The sequence below is a fragment of the Nannobrachium achirus genome, assembly GCF_963921795.1.
Source record: "Nannobrachium achirus genome assembly, chromosome: 12".
Classification (NCBI taxonomy): domain Eukaryota; kingdom Metazoa; phylum Chordata; class Actinopteri; order Myctophiformes; family Myctophidae; genus Nannobrachium; species Nannobrachium achirus.
Genome location: NC_137832.1, coordinates 59,671,155 through 59,689,800, shown reverse-complemented (window position 1 = coordinate 59,689,800; position 18,646 = coordinate 59,671,155).

Below are 18,646 nucleotides of genomic sequence, written 5' to 3'. Positions count from 1 at the left end.
CTCCTGAAAGAAATGCTTCCACGTAGGTGTGTGTGTAACAATATAGTAACTGAATCGAAAAAATCGATTTTAATTTTTCAATGATCTACTATATCGTTTAGCAAGAGCAAAATATCCTACCGTCGTGGCTTTGTAGCGTATCGTATCGTTTTAAAATTCCGGTAATCGGTATTCGAATTGTTTTGCTATGCAAATATGGAGTATTTTTGTCTTGTATTTGGCAATTTTTAAGAGGGAAAAAGGAAAAAAGAGGTGTCCAATTACCTTCCATTCCATATAGGTACTATTGGTCTATCGATGAATGTGTGTGTAATCTCTGTGTTCATGTCAAGGTGGGTTTGTCCATAATGTGTTGAAATATAATGTCCATGTATTTGCTAGATAATCACAGAGTTTACTTCCATAATAATAGATTTTTTAACGCGGTTTACACAGATTTCATTTCTTTGCTAAATAGTTACTATCATTGAATCAAATCGTATCGTATCGCCATGAATGAACCAATATCGTGATTCGTCCATGTATCGTATCGTCCACCATGTATCGCGATGCGTATCGTATCGCTGTTAAAATGTATCGTTACCCCCCCTATACTTCCACGCACACACGGCAGTATAACCTGCTAACCCAGGCCAGGCTGACCACCCGCCTCAACCTCCTCTCCTCCTCTCCTCCTCCTCCTCTCCTCCTCTCCTCCTCTCCTCCTCCTCCTCGTTCACCATGAAAGAGAGGATCTGTTCCCCCCCCCCCCCCCCCCCCCGCCATGAACGCACAGACAGAGGGGAGGGGAGGGGATGGAGGGGGAGGCAAGAAAGGGAGTATGTTTTTGAAGCAGTTAGACAATCTGTTTGGATTAGGCCCACATGCCGAAGAGACATGGAAATGATGGGCAGCCGGTTACGAGGGAGGGGGGGAGGGGAGAGGGGAAGGGAAGCTGGGGAGAAAAGGGGGATGTCGGTAGAGGGGTTCTGTGGAAGGGGAGAGGCGGGGACGTGCAGAGAATGTTAGAGAGGCAGGGGCTGACATTTTCTAAAAGAAGGGCATTTTGGTGAAAATATTGAAAATAGCAGCAAATAACCGCAGCACGGCACCGGCACGTTATGCTTGTGAGCTTGGAGGTTGGCTATTTTCAGTACTTGATACCACACTAAACTAAGCATACAAAAAAGGAAATACTGGAGATGTGACGTAACGGCATGGATTCCTACACAGCGAGGGCAATTCTTTCAACATAAATAGATAGATAGATACCTTTATTATCCCAAGGGGGGAAATTCAGTTTGTCCAGTTGTAGCACAGCAGTATACAGTTATTTACAAAGTTACAGAGAAGTAGAAAAAGATAGATAAGAGTAAAAAACAAGAGCAGTACAGTACCAAAAAAGAGAAGGTGCATCAATAGAGGGGTGAATTAAATATAAGTATATACATACATAAAGTGTCTTACAAAAAAAGAGACCAAAGCAGTCAATGCTAATTAGTGCAAACAAGTACCTCACTGTCATTGTTAAACAAGACAAATACTCAGAAACTACCAACACACACCTAATAGTGCAATGTCGAAAAACAGTGCGAAAAAAACAACAGAAACAGCTCAGAGCAGAAGAAACTAGGCAGTGTGTCACCGCAAGACGCACATGAGCACTCTCCCTGGAAGGTCCTTAGAGGTCAAAGTCAATACAGCAATAGTTCCAACCTAATAGTGCAAAGTAAAAAAGAAACAGTGCGAAAAAACAAAACAAAAAACAGCTCAGAGAACTCCAGTAGCTGGTGATCTCAAGATGGAGGGGGTGGGAGGAGTTCTCCAAGATGGAATCTAGCTTCCTCGCTTTTCGCACCCTGGTTACTTCCTCCACCCCCTGCAGAGAGGACCCAACGACAGAGCCTGCTTTCCTCACCAGTCTGTTTAGGTTAAACGTGTCACCTGCTCTGTTATTGCCATCCCAGCATGTTATACCAAAAAAGAGGACACTTGCCATGACAGACTGGTAAGATGATGCATTCATGTTCAGGAGAGTTTTGACAAGGCAATTCTCTTGAATGCTGCCTTCAGGTATGGCATGGAAAGAGGGGGCATTTGCATTTCTTTCACCATAGTAAAAACTGCATTCATGGTCTGGAGAGGGAACTTTTTTCTACAGATGGATAAAAGGGCAGGGGCTCAAGCCCCCTTTCATATCTATGTGTGCACGTGGCTGGGGAGAGGAGAGGAGAGGAGAGGAGAGGAGAGGAGAGGAGAGGAGAGGAGAGGAGAGGAGAGGAGAGGTCGGAGGCTGGAATCTGCTAGGATCTGAGACTCCTTCTTGGCTTGATGGTTCCCAGATGTTTTGGCCCCTCCCCCTCCCCCCCTCCTCTGTGTCAGTGTGTAGCTGCTCGGCTGGGCTGAATACACAGGAGCCCAGTTAGCCATGCAGGACAGATGGGCCTGCAGTGGCTGTGTGTGTGTGTGTGTGTGTGTGTGTGTGTGTGTGTGTGTGTGTGTGTGTGTGTGTGTGTGTGTGTGTGTGTGTGTGTGTGTGTGTGTGTGTGTGCGTGCGTGCGTGCGTGCGTGCGTGCGTGCGTGCGTGCGTGCGTGTGTGTGTGTGTGGAGCAGCGCTGGGCCTCCTGTGGACCGAGGGGGAAATGGGAGGCGAGAGAGAGCCGTCCTCTCTCAACAACCGCTAGGGCAGAGGGGGCCGGGGCAGACCTGGCTCCGCTTTCCCTATCCTTCTCCCCTCCACTTCACGCCGCCCTGATCGGCAGGGTGGAGGAGGTATGTCGTCGCTGTCGGGTGGAAACCGTGTATGTCCAAAACCGTTTGTTTTGTATTTATCGTTGTGGGCTCGTCTGAAAGGCGAGAACACTATGTTATCCTCATTATTTATTTGCCGAGTTCCGCCACGACAGTACAAAGGCAGGGCCCTTAGCCAATGAGGTGAAATGGTAAATGGCAAATGGTGCATTTATATAGTGCTTTTATCCAAGGCGCTTTACATAGATTGTACATTACATTCACCCATTCACACACACATTCATACACCGGTGGCGGAGGAAACCATGCAAGGCACCAACCTGCTCACCGGGAGCAACTAGGGGTTCAGAGTCTTGCCCAAGGACCCTTCGACATTAACTCAGGGGGAGCCCGGATTCGAACTGGGAACCCTTCGTGCTCTAATGTCGGTTTCTCTACCCCTGAGCTATGCCGCCCCCGATGCAATTGGAAATTGGCGGAAAAACATCTGGGAGTGGTGTTAGCTGGAGTATTGGTTGAGCTTCAATGAGCCAAAGGGTAGATCTTTGTAGATGTTTGTCCATGGGGGAAACAACAATTTATTTGATTAAGAGTTTTTATTTTAGTTATTTTTCTTTTAATTATTTCTTTACGAGCGAGCCCATACTGTTTTGTAGGAACAGTATTTCTAGTTTTAAAAATGATCTAAACTAGTGAAACAGCCAATCTACAAGCACACAACGCCTCGATCGGCTGTTGTCACTAGTCTTGTGCGACGGCCTTGTATGAAGCAGGGCTTAATTTGCTTTACCAAAAAAAAAAAGTTTAAACTTGGAGATACAAGGTTTCTGCCCGACAGTGACGATGTGCGCGTGCGCGCATCTGAGGGTGTGTGTGTGTGTGTGTGTGTGTGTGTGTGTGTGTGTGTGTGTGTGTGTGTGTGTGTGTGTGTGTGTGTGTGTGTGTGTGTGCATTTGTGTGTGTTCCCCGCAAGTTCCATTTTTGCACTCTCACACGTTCTCACAGACACAAACTTGCACTCACGCACACATGTGATGGGTGCAGTCGTGGGTTTGAATGCACAAAGTATTTGTGCAGAGTATATGCTGTATGTTACTGTACTGTACTGTACTGTAAAATGTACGCGTCAGGCACCTTACAGTGAGTGAGCAGAATGCTAACACAGTACTGCAGCATGGGTTGTACACAGGGGCATCAATTGGGTATGGCAGGGGTATGCAGCTGCCATACCCTGGGTCCAGGGGGGAAAATAAAAGTTAATTTTAAATAAAAATCCATGAACGTATCTTTGTATATCTGTGCTGGTTATTATGTCGTTAAATTACAGTAAAATAACTACAAATGCAAAATGTAACAAAACGGTCACTTTAACAAGGTATTATAATTATATTCTCCACACTTGTATTCTCCCCATCTTGACAAAATGTTATATTCCCAGGTTCCGCAGGTCAGCTGCACAGGTGCAATGCATTATTGATAATTGTGGCACGTTTACTAACATGCCAAGTTTAGCTGCACTTGAACAACCGTTCCAGGCTGCCATATCCAGCCCAAAGAAACCGTAGAAACCCGGATAAAAACCACGGACAAAACCCTATTGTTTCGTGCACGTGCTGCGCATGAGGACTCCCCATCTTTGCCATACCCTAGCTTTTGCTGAACTGACGCCACTGGTTGTACAGTATACAGCAGATGTGATGATGAACTGTAAGCCTGTGTGTGTGTCTCCAATGTGCACAGAGCCGCGCAGGGCTGCGGTCCAGTCTAGATATTACTCCAGAGTGCAGACTGTTTGCAGGTGCCTCGGTCACACTGTAGCCGGTGTTGAAATGCCGGCGCTGCACGATTTACAACCTCTGGCTCCGTGCAGCCATGTTTCAGAGCGATGGTGCACGCTCGTCTACCTGTCTGCTAGAGCGCTTAGCCGCGCTCCACGCCGCCCCTGCCGCCTCGGACCCGCCCCCTGCACCAAGCAGGAAAATGTCGCAGCCATATATTAACAAAGTTGTTGACTGGCTACTGAAGCGCGCGCATTTGTCAACATATTAGGGAGGTGTCAGCACTCGAACAACAAACCCCCGGCGAACGCCCTGCCGTCTTCCCTTTCACCGATGACGGCCAAGGAGACAGAGGCAGTGTGATGAGGATTTAACGTAAAGCTGAGAAATTTGGGATTTCAGTGGATAATCATATTTCCCACCTTAAAGGGGTAGTTCACCTCCAAAATGACTTTTTTTTTCTATTGATTAGTCACACCATGGAGACTTGAGACTTGTTTTTTGTCTCTTTCCTAAGACACAATAAGTATAACAATAAATTTACCCCCATTGATTCCGGATGGGGACAAAACATATTATTGAACTCAAGGCCTGAGTAATCAATAGAAAAAAAGTCATTTTGGGTGGTGAACTACTCCTTTAAAGCCTCACAATGTAAATGTAATTTTGTCAATTTCTTTACCGGATGGTCAAGATTCAGTTCATCCCCCGAGCAAGCAAGCAAGCAGGCCGGCTCTATTAGCTCAATGGTAAGACTTTCAGCACTTATAAAAGCAGGACAACCAGGTTCAAATCCGGGGGTAGAAGATCTTCATCTTTCTTTGCGCTGCTTCAAATTATTCTATGAGGAACCTTTCAAAATGTAGCTCCTGATCGGGACGTATAAAGTAGAAGTGCATAGTGTGGTGGAGTCAGGTGGAGTGTGTGTGTGTGTGTGTGTGTGTGTGTGTGTGTGTGTGTGTGTGTGTGTGTGTGTGTGTGTGTGTGTGTGTGTGTGAGCGTGCGCGGCGGTGGCGGAGCAGTGTGCACGGCGAGCTGGACGCCGCCCAACACTCTGATCCCCACTTTGAGAGTCAAAGCCGGAGGCTCAGAGGCAGTAAGCTCCCTTGTTATGGAGGGCTTGAGAAGCCTGTTGTTTCACTTCATTGTGTATTGATGTTCGAGGCGCGCGCACGCACACACGCACACACACACACGCACAGGGGCGTCACAAGGGGTAGGAAAGTGGGACTGAGTTACCAGGGCCCAAGGTGGAGGGGCCCTAGTAACTTTAGCTATTGAAAAATAGCAGATATACAAGCTCACAGCGCGGCACCGAGTGCCGCGCTGCGAGCTTGTAGATCTGCTATTTTTGAAAAGTCGTGAAAATGTGCGCAAATCTTTGAATATATGTATTTTTTAAGTGAACATTTGTAACTCAAATTCTGCTTCTGGGGGGTCCCTGGAACTAAATATTTTGAGATGGGGGGGGTCCTTCACATGAAAAAGTTTGAGCATCACTGACATTTTCACGATTTTTCAAAAATAGCAGATCTACAAGCTCGCAGCGCGGCACTCGGTGCCGCGCTGTGAGCTTGTATATCTGCTATTTTTCAATAGTTAACATTCATGGGGGGCCCCGCAGTGAATCCTTGTACCCAGGGCCCAGAATTTGGTGTGACGCCCCTGCACACGCACATGTGTGTGTGTGTCTCAAGTCACGTCGGAGGAGTTTTTTTTCTTTCTTCCCCTTGTATCCTCCTGAAATCCGTGAGCCACACGAATATTTCACGGAAGCCCCTCGCTTCATTTGTGGTCACGGTTTGCCAGATATGGAGAGAGACATTCTATCTCCCCAGAGAGAGAGAGGAGGGGGGAGGCGTGGGGAGGGGGGGGGGGGTGGGGGGGGGGGGATGGAGTTGTCGGGACGAGGAGGGAGCGGGATGGGGAGGGTTGTATTTTCGGACGGAGGATCGCCATGGTTATCACACGAGACCTGGGGAAGCTAGGGGGGGACGTGAGCGTGTGTGTCTGTGTTCGTGTGTGTTCGTGTGTGTTCGTGTGTGTGTGTGTGTGTGTGTGTGTGTGTGAGGGATGGGACGATATGAAAATGTCATATCACGATTGTTGTGACCAAAGAAATCGCGATTTACGATAGTATCGCGATAATCAAAATATCCCCGACATCCATTTTCCTGGGTCGGAACATTTGCCAAAAAAATAGCCGATCTACAAACGCGACGCGCTGTGAGTTTGTAGATCGGCTATAGACATTTGATAGAGAGTGAAAAAAAAAAAAATACTGTATCAAGTATGTATATTATAAGTACCTTTTACCAATTATAGAGGGTTTAAGTGGTATGCATCTCGGCAAATAAAAGGTGAATTGATCCCAGTGCATGACGGAGGACCATTGTCTATATCGTCCCATCCCCATACCATGTACCACTCTGTTTCTTTGGTGTGTGTGTGCGCGCGTGCGTGAGTGTGGACTGACTGAGGAGGGGCAGTCTGTTGGGGTGGGGTGGTGTTGGTGGGGGCTGGGGTGTCTGTGAGGCTGTGATGGGGATTCCACAGCTGGCTCATGTCACTCCTTGACCCTCTCTTCTCCTCCACATCCTTTCACCCCCCCCACCCCCCACCCCCCCTCCTCCACAAAATAAAACGTCTAGACTGTGCACTCCGTGTCTCCCTCCCCGCCGCCCCTCCGCCCCTCCGCCCCGCCGCCCCGCCGCCCCGGCCTCGTCGGAGACACTGCAGACACGAAGGCTCACAGCACAAGCACAAGGATAAACGAAGCCGTAACTTTCTCCACCGGCCCTTCTTTCTACTACCCTGCGGCATGCAGGAGGACTCTTTCGGTTCAAGAGGCTCTTTAGCGATAGGCTCTCTCTCTCTCTTTTTAGTTTTTTTTAAGGGCCTCATCCTCTCTCTCTCTCGCTCGCTCGCTCGCTTCACAGCAAGGCACGGGGTGTCATTTAAGCCCATTAATAAGTAAAGCCAGGCAATAGCAGCCACCAAAGAAATAGATATCACACTATTACTTATTCAACCCCAGCTCGGCTGAATTATTTATTGTTTATTCCAAATGATCTTTTTTTTTTTTCTTCTCGAGTCTACGCTTTCTTCTTTGGGCTTGGGTATCCCACGTGTGCGCTGCGCTGCACTCCGGCAGATGATGCAGATAGAGAGCCGTTCAGTCTTGATCTCGGGGAGAAACCTCTAATCTCTTCTAACTTTTTGGTGTTTTTTATTTTTCTAGAACGCCTTACTTGATCATACTGTAGTAGATTAGAGATTATCATGATTGATTATGTGTGACGTTATAGAGTAGATCATGTGTTCATTGATTATATTAATATCTAGCATTTTGTCTAGATGTCTCACTAGGACTGAGTAGCTATTGTTTTGGTAAAGCCTATCTTGTTATGGTACAGCTCGTCCCAGAGGCCTTGAAGCCACACAGTATAACTTAGTGTCTGACCATTATTCTGGGCAGAACTACTTTACCACTGTCCAGAGTGTTAAACTGTACTTCTGTCCATAATATCATGTTACATAAACTTGACCACCTCCACCACCACCTAATACATTGTGTTGTCTCCTCATTTTCTCATTGATTATTGATTGATCTGAATTCCACCACAATACTACAGCGTGACACAAAAGCAGATGCATTTTGAGCTGGTAGATCTGATACAAGATATCTGCAAGTCGAATCCGGAAAAGTAACAGTTTTGGACATACAAGGTTTTCCACCCTGACAGAGAGCGGGGGGGAATGCATGGCTGCCTGCATGTGCAACGTACACTCCTCCTACAAGGAGATGGGGGAGCAGGTCCTTGGTGATGATCATGTTACTGACATCAAAGAATAATGTGCGAATAGCTCAACGCCAGAGTAGCGGTGAATCCTAAGCATTCCTATTCGGGGGGGGGGTTACATGTTTTCCCGAAAATAGCAGATCTACAAGTGCACGTCGAGAGCTTGCAATTTTGTTGCAAAAAGATGTATGGTGTAGAGGGGGGGGGGGGGGGGTAAAAGAAAAACAGAGCAGACCAAGTACTGACAGACACCCCGGTCAAGTTTACTAAGTATAGAGTGTTTTAAGTGGTTGAACAACTCAGTGAAAGGCAGACACATAACAGCAGGGGCGTCACAAACGGGGGGGGGGGGGGGGGGGGTTGTGGGACTGAGTTACTAGGGCCCAAGGTGGAGGGGCCTTAACTATTTTATACTTTAGCTATTGAAAAATAGTAGATCTACAAGCTCACAGCGCGGCACTGAGTGTCGCACTGCAAAACGTTTCACACGTGAAAATGTGTGCAAAACTTTGAATATAATATGTATTTTTTAAGCGAACATTGGTAACTCAAATTTTGCTTCTGGGGGGGTCCCTGGAACTAGATATTTTGAGATGGGGGTCCGTAGCCAAATACATATCATTTTAGGGGTCCTTGACATGAAAATGTTTGAGCACCACTGACATAGAAACATCTTTTTTTTCTTTTTCTTTTTCACAAATTTTCAAAAATAGCAGATCTACAAGCTCGCAGCGCGGCACTCGGTGCCGCACTGTGAGGTTGTATATCTGCTATTTTTCAATAGTTAAAGCACAAAATAATTGAATCCTTGTACCCAGGGCCCAAAATTTGGTGCGACACCCCTGCATAAAGGACAGACATGCACTCTCTCTCTCTCTCTCTCTCTCTCTCTCTCTCTCTCTCTCTCTCTCTCTCTCTCTCTCTCTCTCTCTCTCTGCCTGTCTCTCACTCACTGCATGTGTCTCGTATACGTCTTGCCTCCTCTGTTCCTGCAACAGTCGGGGGGTCCGCGGGGAGAGATAAATTACGGGGCCCAGTGGCGTTTTGAAGTCAGCCCGGCATCAACACCAATAAACGCCAAGCGCGGCCCGCCCTCCCCGGCTCCTAAATTAAGCAATTATTACCCCTGGCATGGCATGACTGGGCCCATGTGAGACACTGCAACACTCCTGTCCTGGGGGTGAGGGGAGAGGGACTGGGAAGAGCGCTCAAAAACAGTTTACAGTTTAGGCATTTAGCAGACGCTTTTAATCCAAAGCGACTTACAATAAGCAGGTAATACATCACTATAATAAGCAAGATAATATGTCAGAACATTAACAACAATATAACAAATGCAAAGGAATATCAATCTAGAAAAAAAAATCACACCTAAGTGAACTGAGCGGTGGTCGTGGAGGCTGCGCAACAGCAAAACAAATATATATATACCTGTATATATATATAATAAAAAATATTAAAACAATATTAAACAAAATATTAATAATAAAATGCATGTCACTCAGGCCGCCACTGGTATCCATCCATCATCCATCCATCCGTGTGTGTGTGTGTGTGTGTGTGTGTGTGTGTGTGTGTGTGTGTGTGTGTGTGTGTGTGTGTGTGTGTGTGTGTGTCTGTCTGTCTGGTCTGGCCTGAACAACAGCGCCCCTCCCTTAACATGTGTGGTCAAAAAAGGTACTGTAGGCTACATACAGACAGACAGACAGACTGACAGACATACCCACACACACGGCCACGTATAGGAGCGTTGTGACCACTGCTCAAAAAACAATAACATAGGTAGACCAGGCACCTAATCAGTAAAAATGTCTAAAAACCTAAAAAATGCTAACTAGCTTCATGTATGGTCATTGAGTGTTACAGTAGTGCTATGGGTTCAGGTGGAGTCTGAAGAGGTGAGTCTTCAGTCCACAGCGGAAGCTAGGGAGTGAGTATGCCAGGAGGGCAAATTGTCTAGGACGAGTGGATTTTTGTCCTGGGGTTTTTAGCGAGGGTTCTGTCAGCATCCCTGTGTTGGCTGATCTGAGCGAACAGGTGGGGTTGTAGGGGTTGATCAGGTTTTGGAGGTATGGAGGAGCCGTACCGCAAAGCATTGATTTACCAAGAGCGAGCTAAACTCCAATTCCCCATCCAATTCCCCATAGAGAGAACAACAGAATCGTGACGTATTTGTCTCTTTTACTGAAGATTCTTCATCTTTTACAAGGTCGTGCATAGCCGTGGTCACTGAGCGTCTTTCCCTTATCTCTTGTTCCTAGCCTCCTGGTGAAGATATGTAGAGGGTAAGTTGAAACATATCAAAACTGGACACAGAAAAGAAAACGATGCACTCTCTGTGCTGCTTCTGGCAAAAATGCTGTTTGCAGGCCCACATAACAACTGACTTCTGACTAGTGCAATCACCTAAAGTCACACACCTGCCTTTAGAAGTCACAGTGCCTTTTCCACGGGCAAAGAACCGGTTCCAGAGCCAGTGCCGGTTCAACTTTCTTGGAACCTTGGTTCGTTCTTGCGAACCGGCTTGCGTTTCCACCAGATTGAACCATGATTGAACCAGAGGAACCAAGGATTTTGTGGTTCCCGTTCTGAACCAAATTTTACGGTTCGGAAAACAACTCCGGTTCCCGGTGGAAAAGCTCACCTCTGGTTCATCCCATAGGCGAGAGAAAGAAACAGAACCGGTTCTTTGCCGGTGGAAAAGGCCCTTAGGGGTCTCTGTCTTTCAAAGTAAAGCCACTCTAAGCAGCATAACAGCATGCAATATAAATCATATTATAGGACAAGACACCCACAAAAAGTTAAAATGTGAAGATAAGAGGTTTATCTTCCCGACAGCAGCGATAAAGATGTGGGTTATATACAGTATATCTAATCTACAGCGAATGATTCACATACCTGCATGAACCCCTAACGGCCTCAACCCGTCAGACTGCTGCCATGCTTTGGCAACAAGCCGGACAAAATGGACGCTGATCGATCGGCACGTAACATTCCCGTTGTCCATCCCCTCGTCTGCTGTGATTGTAGGGTTATAGCGTGTCCGTACCGCTTCAGCGACAGACCAATCTTTTCAAATTAATCACCGCGATTAAATCAATTCTACTCATTTCCCCCGTTTCTAAACAGAACAGTAAGTACACCAAGTCCTTTATGCGGGTGATTAATGCAACATCCACATTTGAATGGACGTCAGGCACGGTTATGCGAGAGGACTTTCTTCTGTGGGAGGGAACTATAAACTAATAACGGTAGCGCAAGCTTGGCCCTTTTATCAAATTAAATACCACACTACCATACTGTAGGGCCAAGTGGAAAGAAGAAAGGAGAAAAAAGAAAGGAAGAGAGAAGAAGAAGCTTAAAACAAAAGAATGGCGCACTGCCAGGGGACATTGGAGGGGAAAGTTAAGTTGAGCAGCGAGAGAGAAGCGGGCAGCTCATTCTCTCAGAGAACACTCTTTAAAGTTGTGCCAGGACCCGTTCTGGTGCCATCACACTGGCTCCTGCCCGCCTGCCATGCCCATACCTCTCCTCTCCTCTCCTCTCCTCTCCTCTCCTCTCCTCTCCTCTCCTCTCCTCCCATCCGTATACACAGGGGTGTCACACCAAATTCTGGGCCCTGGGTACAAGGATTCACTCGCATTTTGTGCTTTAACTATTTAAAAATAGCAGATACACAAGCTCACAGCGCGGCACCGAGTGCCGCGCCGCGAGCTTGTAGATCTGCAATTTTTTGAAAAATCGTGAAAAAAGTCTTTGAATATTTCAAGTCGTTCTAAGGTTTTTTTTTTTTCTTTCAAAAATGACATCCATTTGGCAACAGACCCCCCATCTCAAAACATTTAGTTCCAGGGACCCCCCCAGAAGCAAAATGTTAGTTACAGATGATGTTCGAAGATATTCAAAAATGTGCACACATTTTCACGACTTATAACATACTAAGGCCCCTCCACCTTGGGCCCTAGTAACTCAGTCCCACTCCCCCCCCCCCCCCCCCTTGTGACGCCCCTGCGTATACATAGAGTTCAGGAGGAGGCACGCACATCCCATAAAAAGTTTCAGGTGCTGGACAAAAATACGTACTTAGGAGGTCTGTGAGGTCTTCATCAGGTCTAACAAGTCAATGTGGGCAAGCCCGTTAAATACAAACAGGAAAGGGAACATACAAATGACCAATATGAAACAGCTTGGGATGATTACTAAGACACACCCACCAGATCTCCAAATTAACAGTGTGCCAAGTTATAGGTTGGTAGATCTGGTCTAATAAGACTAAAGAGCCTGTTTACATAATAAGGGATAAAAATAAAATATCCGAATCAGGGTGAGGCAGGTTCAGTAGCTAGTCAAAAAGCAAACAGTATGTATGCATAAAAAGTTCCACAGTGTACGCCCATCCAATTTTGACCAAAGAAAAAATAAGCCCCTGCGTATACAGCCTCGCTTGACACGGTAGCAGACAATTGTACAAGTCCCTCTGATCAGAGTCCAAGTCGAGTCGCAAGTCATTTGGTCCAAGTCTCAAGCAAGTCTCAAGTTTTTTCTGTTGTGGGCAAGTCAAGTCGAGTCGAGTCACAAGGTTATGTCAAGTCAAGTCGAGTCGAGTCACAAGGTTATGTCAAGTCAAGTCGAGTCGAGTCACAAGGTTATGTCAAGTCAAGTCGAGTCGAGTCACAAGGTTGTCATGTCAAGTCGCGTCGAGTCAAGTCGCGTCGAGTCGAGTCATTTAGTGAAGTTCTTAACCCTGCTGACGACTAGATGTATGTTAAGAACAGTGAGAAAGTGTTGGAAGACGGAGGCTTGCTACCATGATGGATAATTGGATATTATTTATGCCTGTCTCCGATCAATCAAATCAATCAATCAATTAAAGTGTGAACCTATAGCGTGGCGTTCACGACTGCTTTGGTGAGTGGCGTAGCGGCAAGTCATCCGAGTCAGCGTGTCTCAAGTCGAGTCAAGTCGGGAGTCATTGTCTTCCAAGTCAAGTCGAGTCTCAAGTTTTTGCCCTTATGTCCGAGTCAAGTCGCAAGTCGTCAAATTTGCGACTCGAGTCCGAGTCAAGTCGAGTCATCGAGTCTCAAGTCCAATTGTCTGCACGGTAGTGTCTCGGCTGCTTGCTGCTGCCGCTGCTGCTGCTGCAGGGAGATTGTATAAACCCAAGTGTGTAAAACAGTCTTTTACGGCATTGTAAAGATTTACTATTGGAGTAAATAACGGTGGGAGAACAGGCCTTTTAAAAAGGGCCCAATCAATATGTCAGAGGAGGAGGAGGAGGAGGAGGCTGCAGCAGCAGAGGACATCGGCAGCGTGTTGTCTGTGTGTCTCCTCCAGAGTGACGCCATCCATGCACAGGTGGATAGAACAGAACCGCACACGCTAAAACACGGGTGCGGCGACCGGCTTGTTTTGCAGTTGTGCGTCAGCCGAAACATTTACCGTATACACAGTGGGACTGAGTTACAAGGGCCCAAGGTGTATAGGGGCCTTGATTATTTTATACTTTATCTGTTGTAAAATAGCAGATATACAAGCTCACAGCGCGCTGCGAGCTTGTAGATCTGCTATTTTTGAAAAGTCGTGAAAATGTGTGCAAATCTTTGTATTTTTTTAAAGCAAACATTTGTAACTAATTTTTTTGCTTCTGGGGGGGTCCCTGGAACTAAATATTTTGAGATGGGGGTCTGTGGCCAAATACATATCATTTTGGCGGGGGTCCTTCACATGAAAAGGTTTGAGCACCACTGACAAGACATAGAAACATAGGTTTTTCATAAAAACCTTAGAAGGATTTGAAATATTCAAAGACATTTTCACGATTTAAAAAAATAGCAGATCTACAAGCTTGCAGCACGGCACTCGTGCCATGCTGTGAGCTTGTATATCTGCTATTTTTCTATAGTTAAAGCATAAAATAATGGTTAAAGAAGCAGCACCGCGTTTGAAGCTTGTATATACTTTTGAATCCTGAAAAAGACCAATTTTGGACATATGAGGTTTGCACCCGACAGAGACAGATATGGAATTGTCTGCTGGATGTAAAATAAAATAATAATACTAAAATAATAATAATCCAATTCTCCCTTTGTGATTTTTATTTTCTCTTTTCTTCCATCTCAATATCTGAATACTTTAAATGTAATAAATGTGAATGTATTACTTTGCACCGTTATTAAAAATCCGTCTGTGCAAACAGACTTGTGTAGCTTTAATATCTGTCATTGTCATACATGAGTAACATGCACATGTACTCCACGAGACAAACACACAGGCGCTTGCGCACTCACGCACGCACGCACGCACGCACGCACGCACGCACGCACGCACGCACGCACGCACGCACGCACGCACGCACGCACGCACGCACACACACACACACACACACACACACACACACACACACACACACACACACACACACACACACACACACACACAGTCACAGGCTGCAATAAATTCAACATCCTTCCTCCCTTTCTGCAGACAAGCTCTCACGTGCACACGCACATGCGCTCTCCCGACTCCTAGCTCTACACAGAAATGCAGACATGCAATAAATTGCAAACTCTGTCAAAGCGGTGTTCTCTCTCTCCCTCTCTCTCTCTCTCCCTCTCTCTCTCTCTCTCTCTCTCACACACACACACACACGTACACACACACACACACGCACGCACGCACGCTCTCTCACACGTTCACACAGAGACACTAGTCGGCCCTCATGAGCAATAAATCTGTGAGCCCATCCAACAAGTTCATTTCCGGAGGCCGGAGAGGATGGGTCCTCTGACTCTGGAGTCAGCAGCCCTGCTGGGGATCAATGGGACCTGCAGGGGCAGGGAATCCAGCCCAGATACAAAAATCAATCAGCAATTTAATCACTTCGGGGAGGGGGAGACCGAAAGAGAGAAGAGCAGGCACGTTGCGCACGCGTAGACATCGAAGAGGGCTTGAGCCCCTGCCCTTTCATCCGTCTCAGTGATGTTGCTAGATTTTCAATGTAATGGGTCCCGGGACCCACAGGTGGTCATTCAAATGCGTCCCAGAATTATTTTATGGGTCCTGCGACGACACACGCAATATGTATCAAATTAACGGTGAAAAGATAAAAAAAGGACTTTAATTCAAACAAATAGTGGCAAATAGCTACTTGTATGTACTTAATAAAGGACGGAAGCATGGATTTACAAGATAATCTCAATCATCTCATCAATAATGCCAGAAACCCACAGCTGTAGAAACTCCACCACTTGCAGCTCAGCTGGTGCAGTGAAATGATTGATAGCAGCAGGAAGGATAGAGTTGTATGCGTCCTGGGGATGCAGTGATGCTTTATTTAAAAGTATGTGTCAGGGATGCAGGATGCAGGGCTAGTAGCATCATTGCCGTCTGTAAAAAGTGTGCCCTCTCCAGACCATGAATGCAGTTTTTACTATGGTCGAAAGACATGCAAATGCCATCCTTTCCATGCCATATACCTGGACACAGCATTCGAGAGAATTGCCTTAATCGTCCAAACTCTCCTGAACTTGAATACAGCATCTTGAAAGAATTGCCCTCTCTGTGTAGAAATCCATGCCTTTACACCACATCTCCAGTATTGACTTGATTATGCTTAGTTCAGTGTGGTATCAAGAATCGAAGCTAGCTGCGACGCATCGAAGCAAGCTGCGACGCATTGTGAGGTTGGATTGATTGATTGAAGACTTTATTAGAAGTTTGCATAGGAAAAAGTACAGTTTCATGACGGTACAAGGTCTAAAGGAGATCCTAGAAATGACTAAGCTTATTTCCTTAGGAAACCATTGAAGTATCTCATTTAACATTGAAGGACAGACGGATAGAACACAGTACTATGCAGTAGATATAGTCAGAAAAAAAAGGGGAAAACTATTTAAAAATGAAAAAATAAAAGGTCTGCTATTTTCGATATTTCCACCAAAGGGCCCTTTTAGAAATTTCAGCCCCTGCCGCTCTAACATTCTCTGCACGTCCCTGGAAGAGAGAGAGAGAGAGAGTGAAAAAAAGAGAGAAAAGGACAGGGGGTTGTTGGGGGGTGGGGGGGGGGCGCATGGGTTCCAGCGTGCTTTTTTACTTAAAAAAGGCAGCACTTTGATTTAACCCTCTGACACACGGTAACAGCTCAGTTTCATTGAAGTGTTTTTTTATTTCATTTTTTTTATGACAGGATGGGCTCGATCAGGAGCAGATCCTCTGGTCCTCCCCATATAGTTCCCCTCAGGAAACAAGAGAAGAAAGGGAAGCAGAGAAGGGTTATGGCCCTATCATAGTGTAGTCCGCGGTGATAGTTTATTATGGTGTAGTCTTTTTAAGTCAGAAAACTACAACATTACGTCATTAGCCGCGGTGAAGAGCCATCACCGCCGACCTATAGACATCTCTCCTCTGTTTTTACCTTCTCCCCATCACCCTGTTCACTGATTGGTCGATCTTGACCAATCAGTGTGCCCCCTGGTTTCAGAGGCTCAGAGGCGCGGTGATAGGACTTCACTGTGAGTCCATGACTATGATGACATTTTCAGGTGATAGCTTATCACCTAAAAGTTGAGGTGATAGCTCTTCACCTCAGACTCTGATAATGCCTTCAGAGACTCATGAAAACTAGATATCCAATCATGAGGACCTTGGGACGCACATGAGGATCTTTGGGATCCCACGTGAATGGTGGTGACTCCAGTGTCGATCTTGGGCGTCATGCGGCCAGCGTGTGATGTCAGTCATCTATGACTTCAGTCAACTAGACATACTAGTAAGACACCTCAGGGTGACATGCGACCTCGCCCTAAAGGGCGAGGTCGCGCCAATTCTTGACTATCTGGCCAACCACAGTGTTTCTCTGACAATTCTAGTTGTTATCATTCTGGGGGGAGTTTGTTCATGTTTTTGTGAGGGTATCAACCCTAGGAGACACGGGGAAACATGCAAACTCCACACAGAAAGGCCCTATCGCCAACCCCATCGAGGGTGTGAGCGATGGGGCCTAAACATGGAAATGTGGAGAACACTATATATGGAGATAGTCCAGTCCATCATGTCATAATGGGACTACCGTCATAGACAGTAGCCATTGTTAGGCCGGAGTCAATGGCTGTGTCTATGACGGTAGTTCCATATGACATATTGGACTAGACTATCTCCATATATAGTGTTATCCACATCTCCACGTTAGGACTCATATATGGGCATAAAAAGTATGTCATGTGACATCACTTCCTGTACAGACAGTCAGCCATTGACTCCGGATTAACAATGGCTACTGTCTATGACGGTAGTCCCATATGACATATTGGACTAGACTATCTCCATATATAGTGTTATCCACATCTCCATGTTTAGACAGCCAATGACTCCGGCCTAACAATGGCTACTTTCTATGACGGTAGTCCCATATGACATGATGGACTGGACTATCTCCATATATAGTGTTATCCACATTTCGTGTAGCCGCCCTGTACAGGAAGTGATGTCACAACTCGCTGACATCACACTGACATCACAGAGGATACGGAAGGACGGTCACAAGGATACGGAAGGAAGGAAGGAAGGAAGGAAGGACACTCAAGCGACACGATTCTTCAGAGTATATGCGACCTTCGGTCGCAACAACAACAATCAATGGCAAATGACGCCAAATTTGGCAAGGTATTCAGACAGACTAACAAAGACAACATGGCATCTGGACAAACTCACAGACAGACATACAGACCCTCTTAAGACGGCTAGCCTCCTGCAAAGCCAAAAGCTTTACCATAGTATATTTTATACTAGTAAGACGCCTCAGGGCAACATGCGAACAGGTCGCACCAATTCTTGGCGTTCTGGCCAGTGATGTATATCGGACCAGTTACCCAAATATGGAGACCCCTGCATTATAGTCAACAATGTGATGTCAGAACAAGTCCATACATGGGCATTACCAGATATGTGCTTAATATTGATGACATCGGGACAGGGATCTCCATATATGGGGATAAAACAGACAAGGACGTAATTCATTTGCAAGTGTGACTTGTGATGACATCAGCGATCTCCATATATGGGCATAAAAGGGACATCAAGCCAGAGCGTGACATCAGAACGGCAGATCCCATTCTGTTAAAGGGGTATTTCGGTCAAAAACGACTTTCCTACCTTTCAAATGATGATTCGGGAAGCTTCTGGGTTGATCCAGGTGTTGTTTGACCCATAGCAGCATTTTGTTCCATTTTCGATTTTCTCCCCTGCACCCCACGGCTCCAAAACGGCACCTTTTGGGTCGTTCCGTAATCCGGTTATTATTCTCGCTCAAATTCACTTTTCTCGCTCGATCTCAGTCCC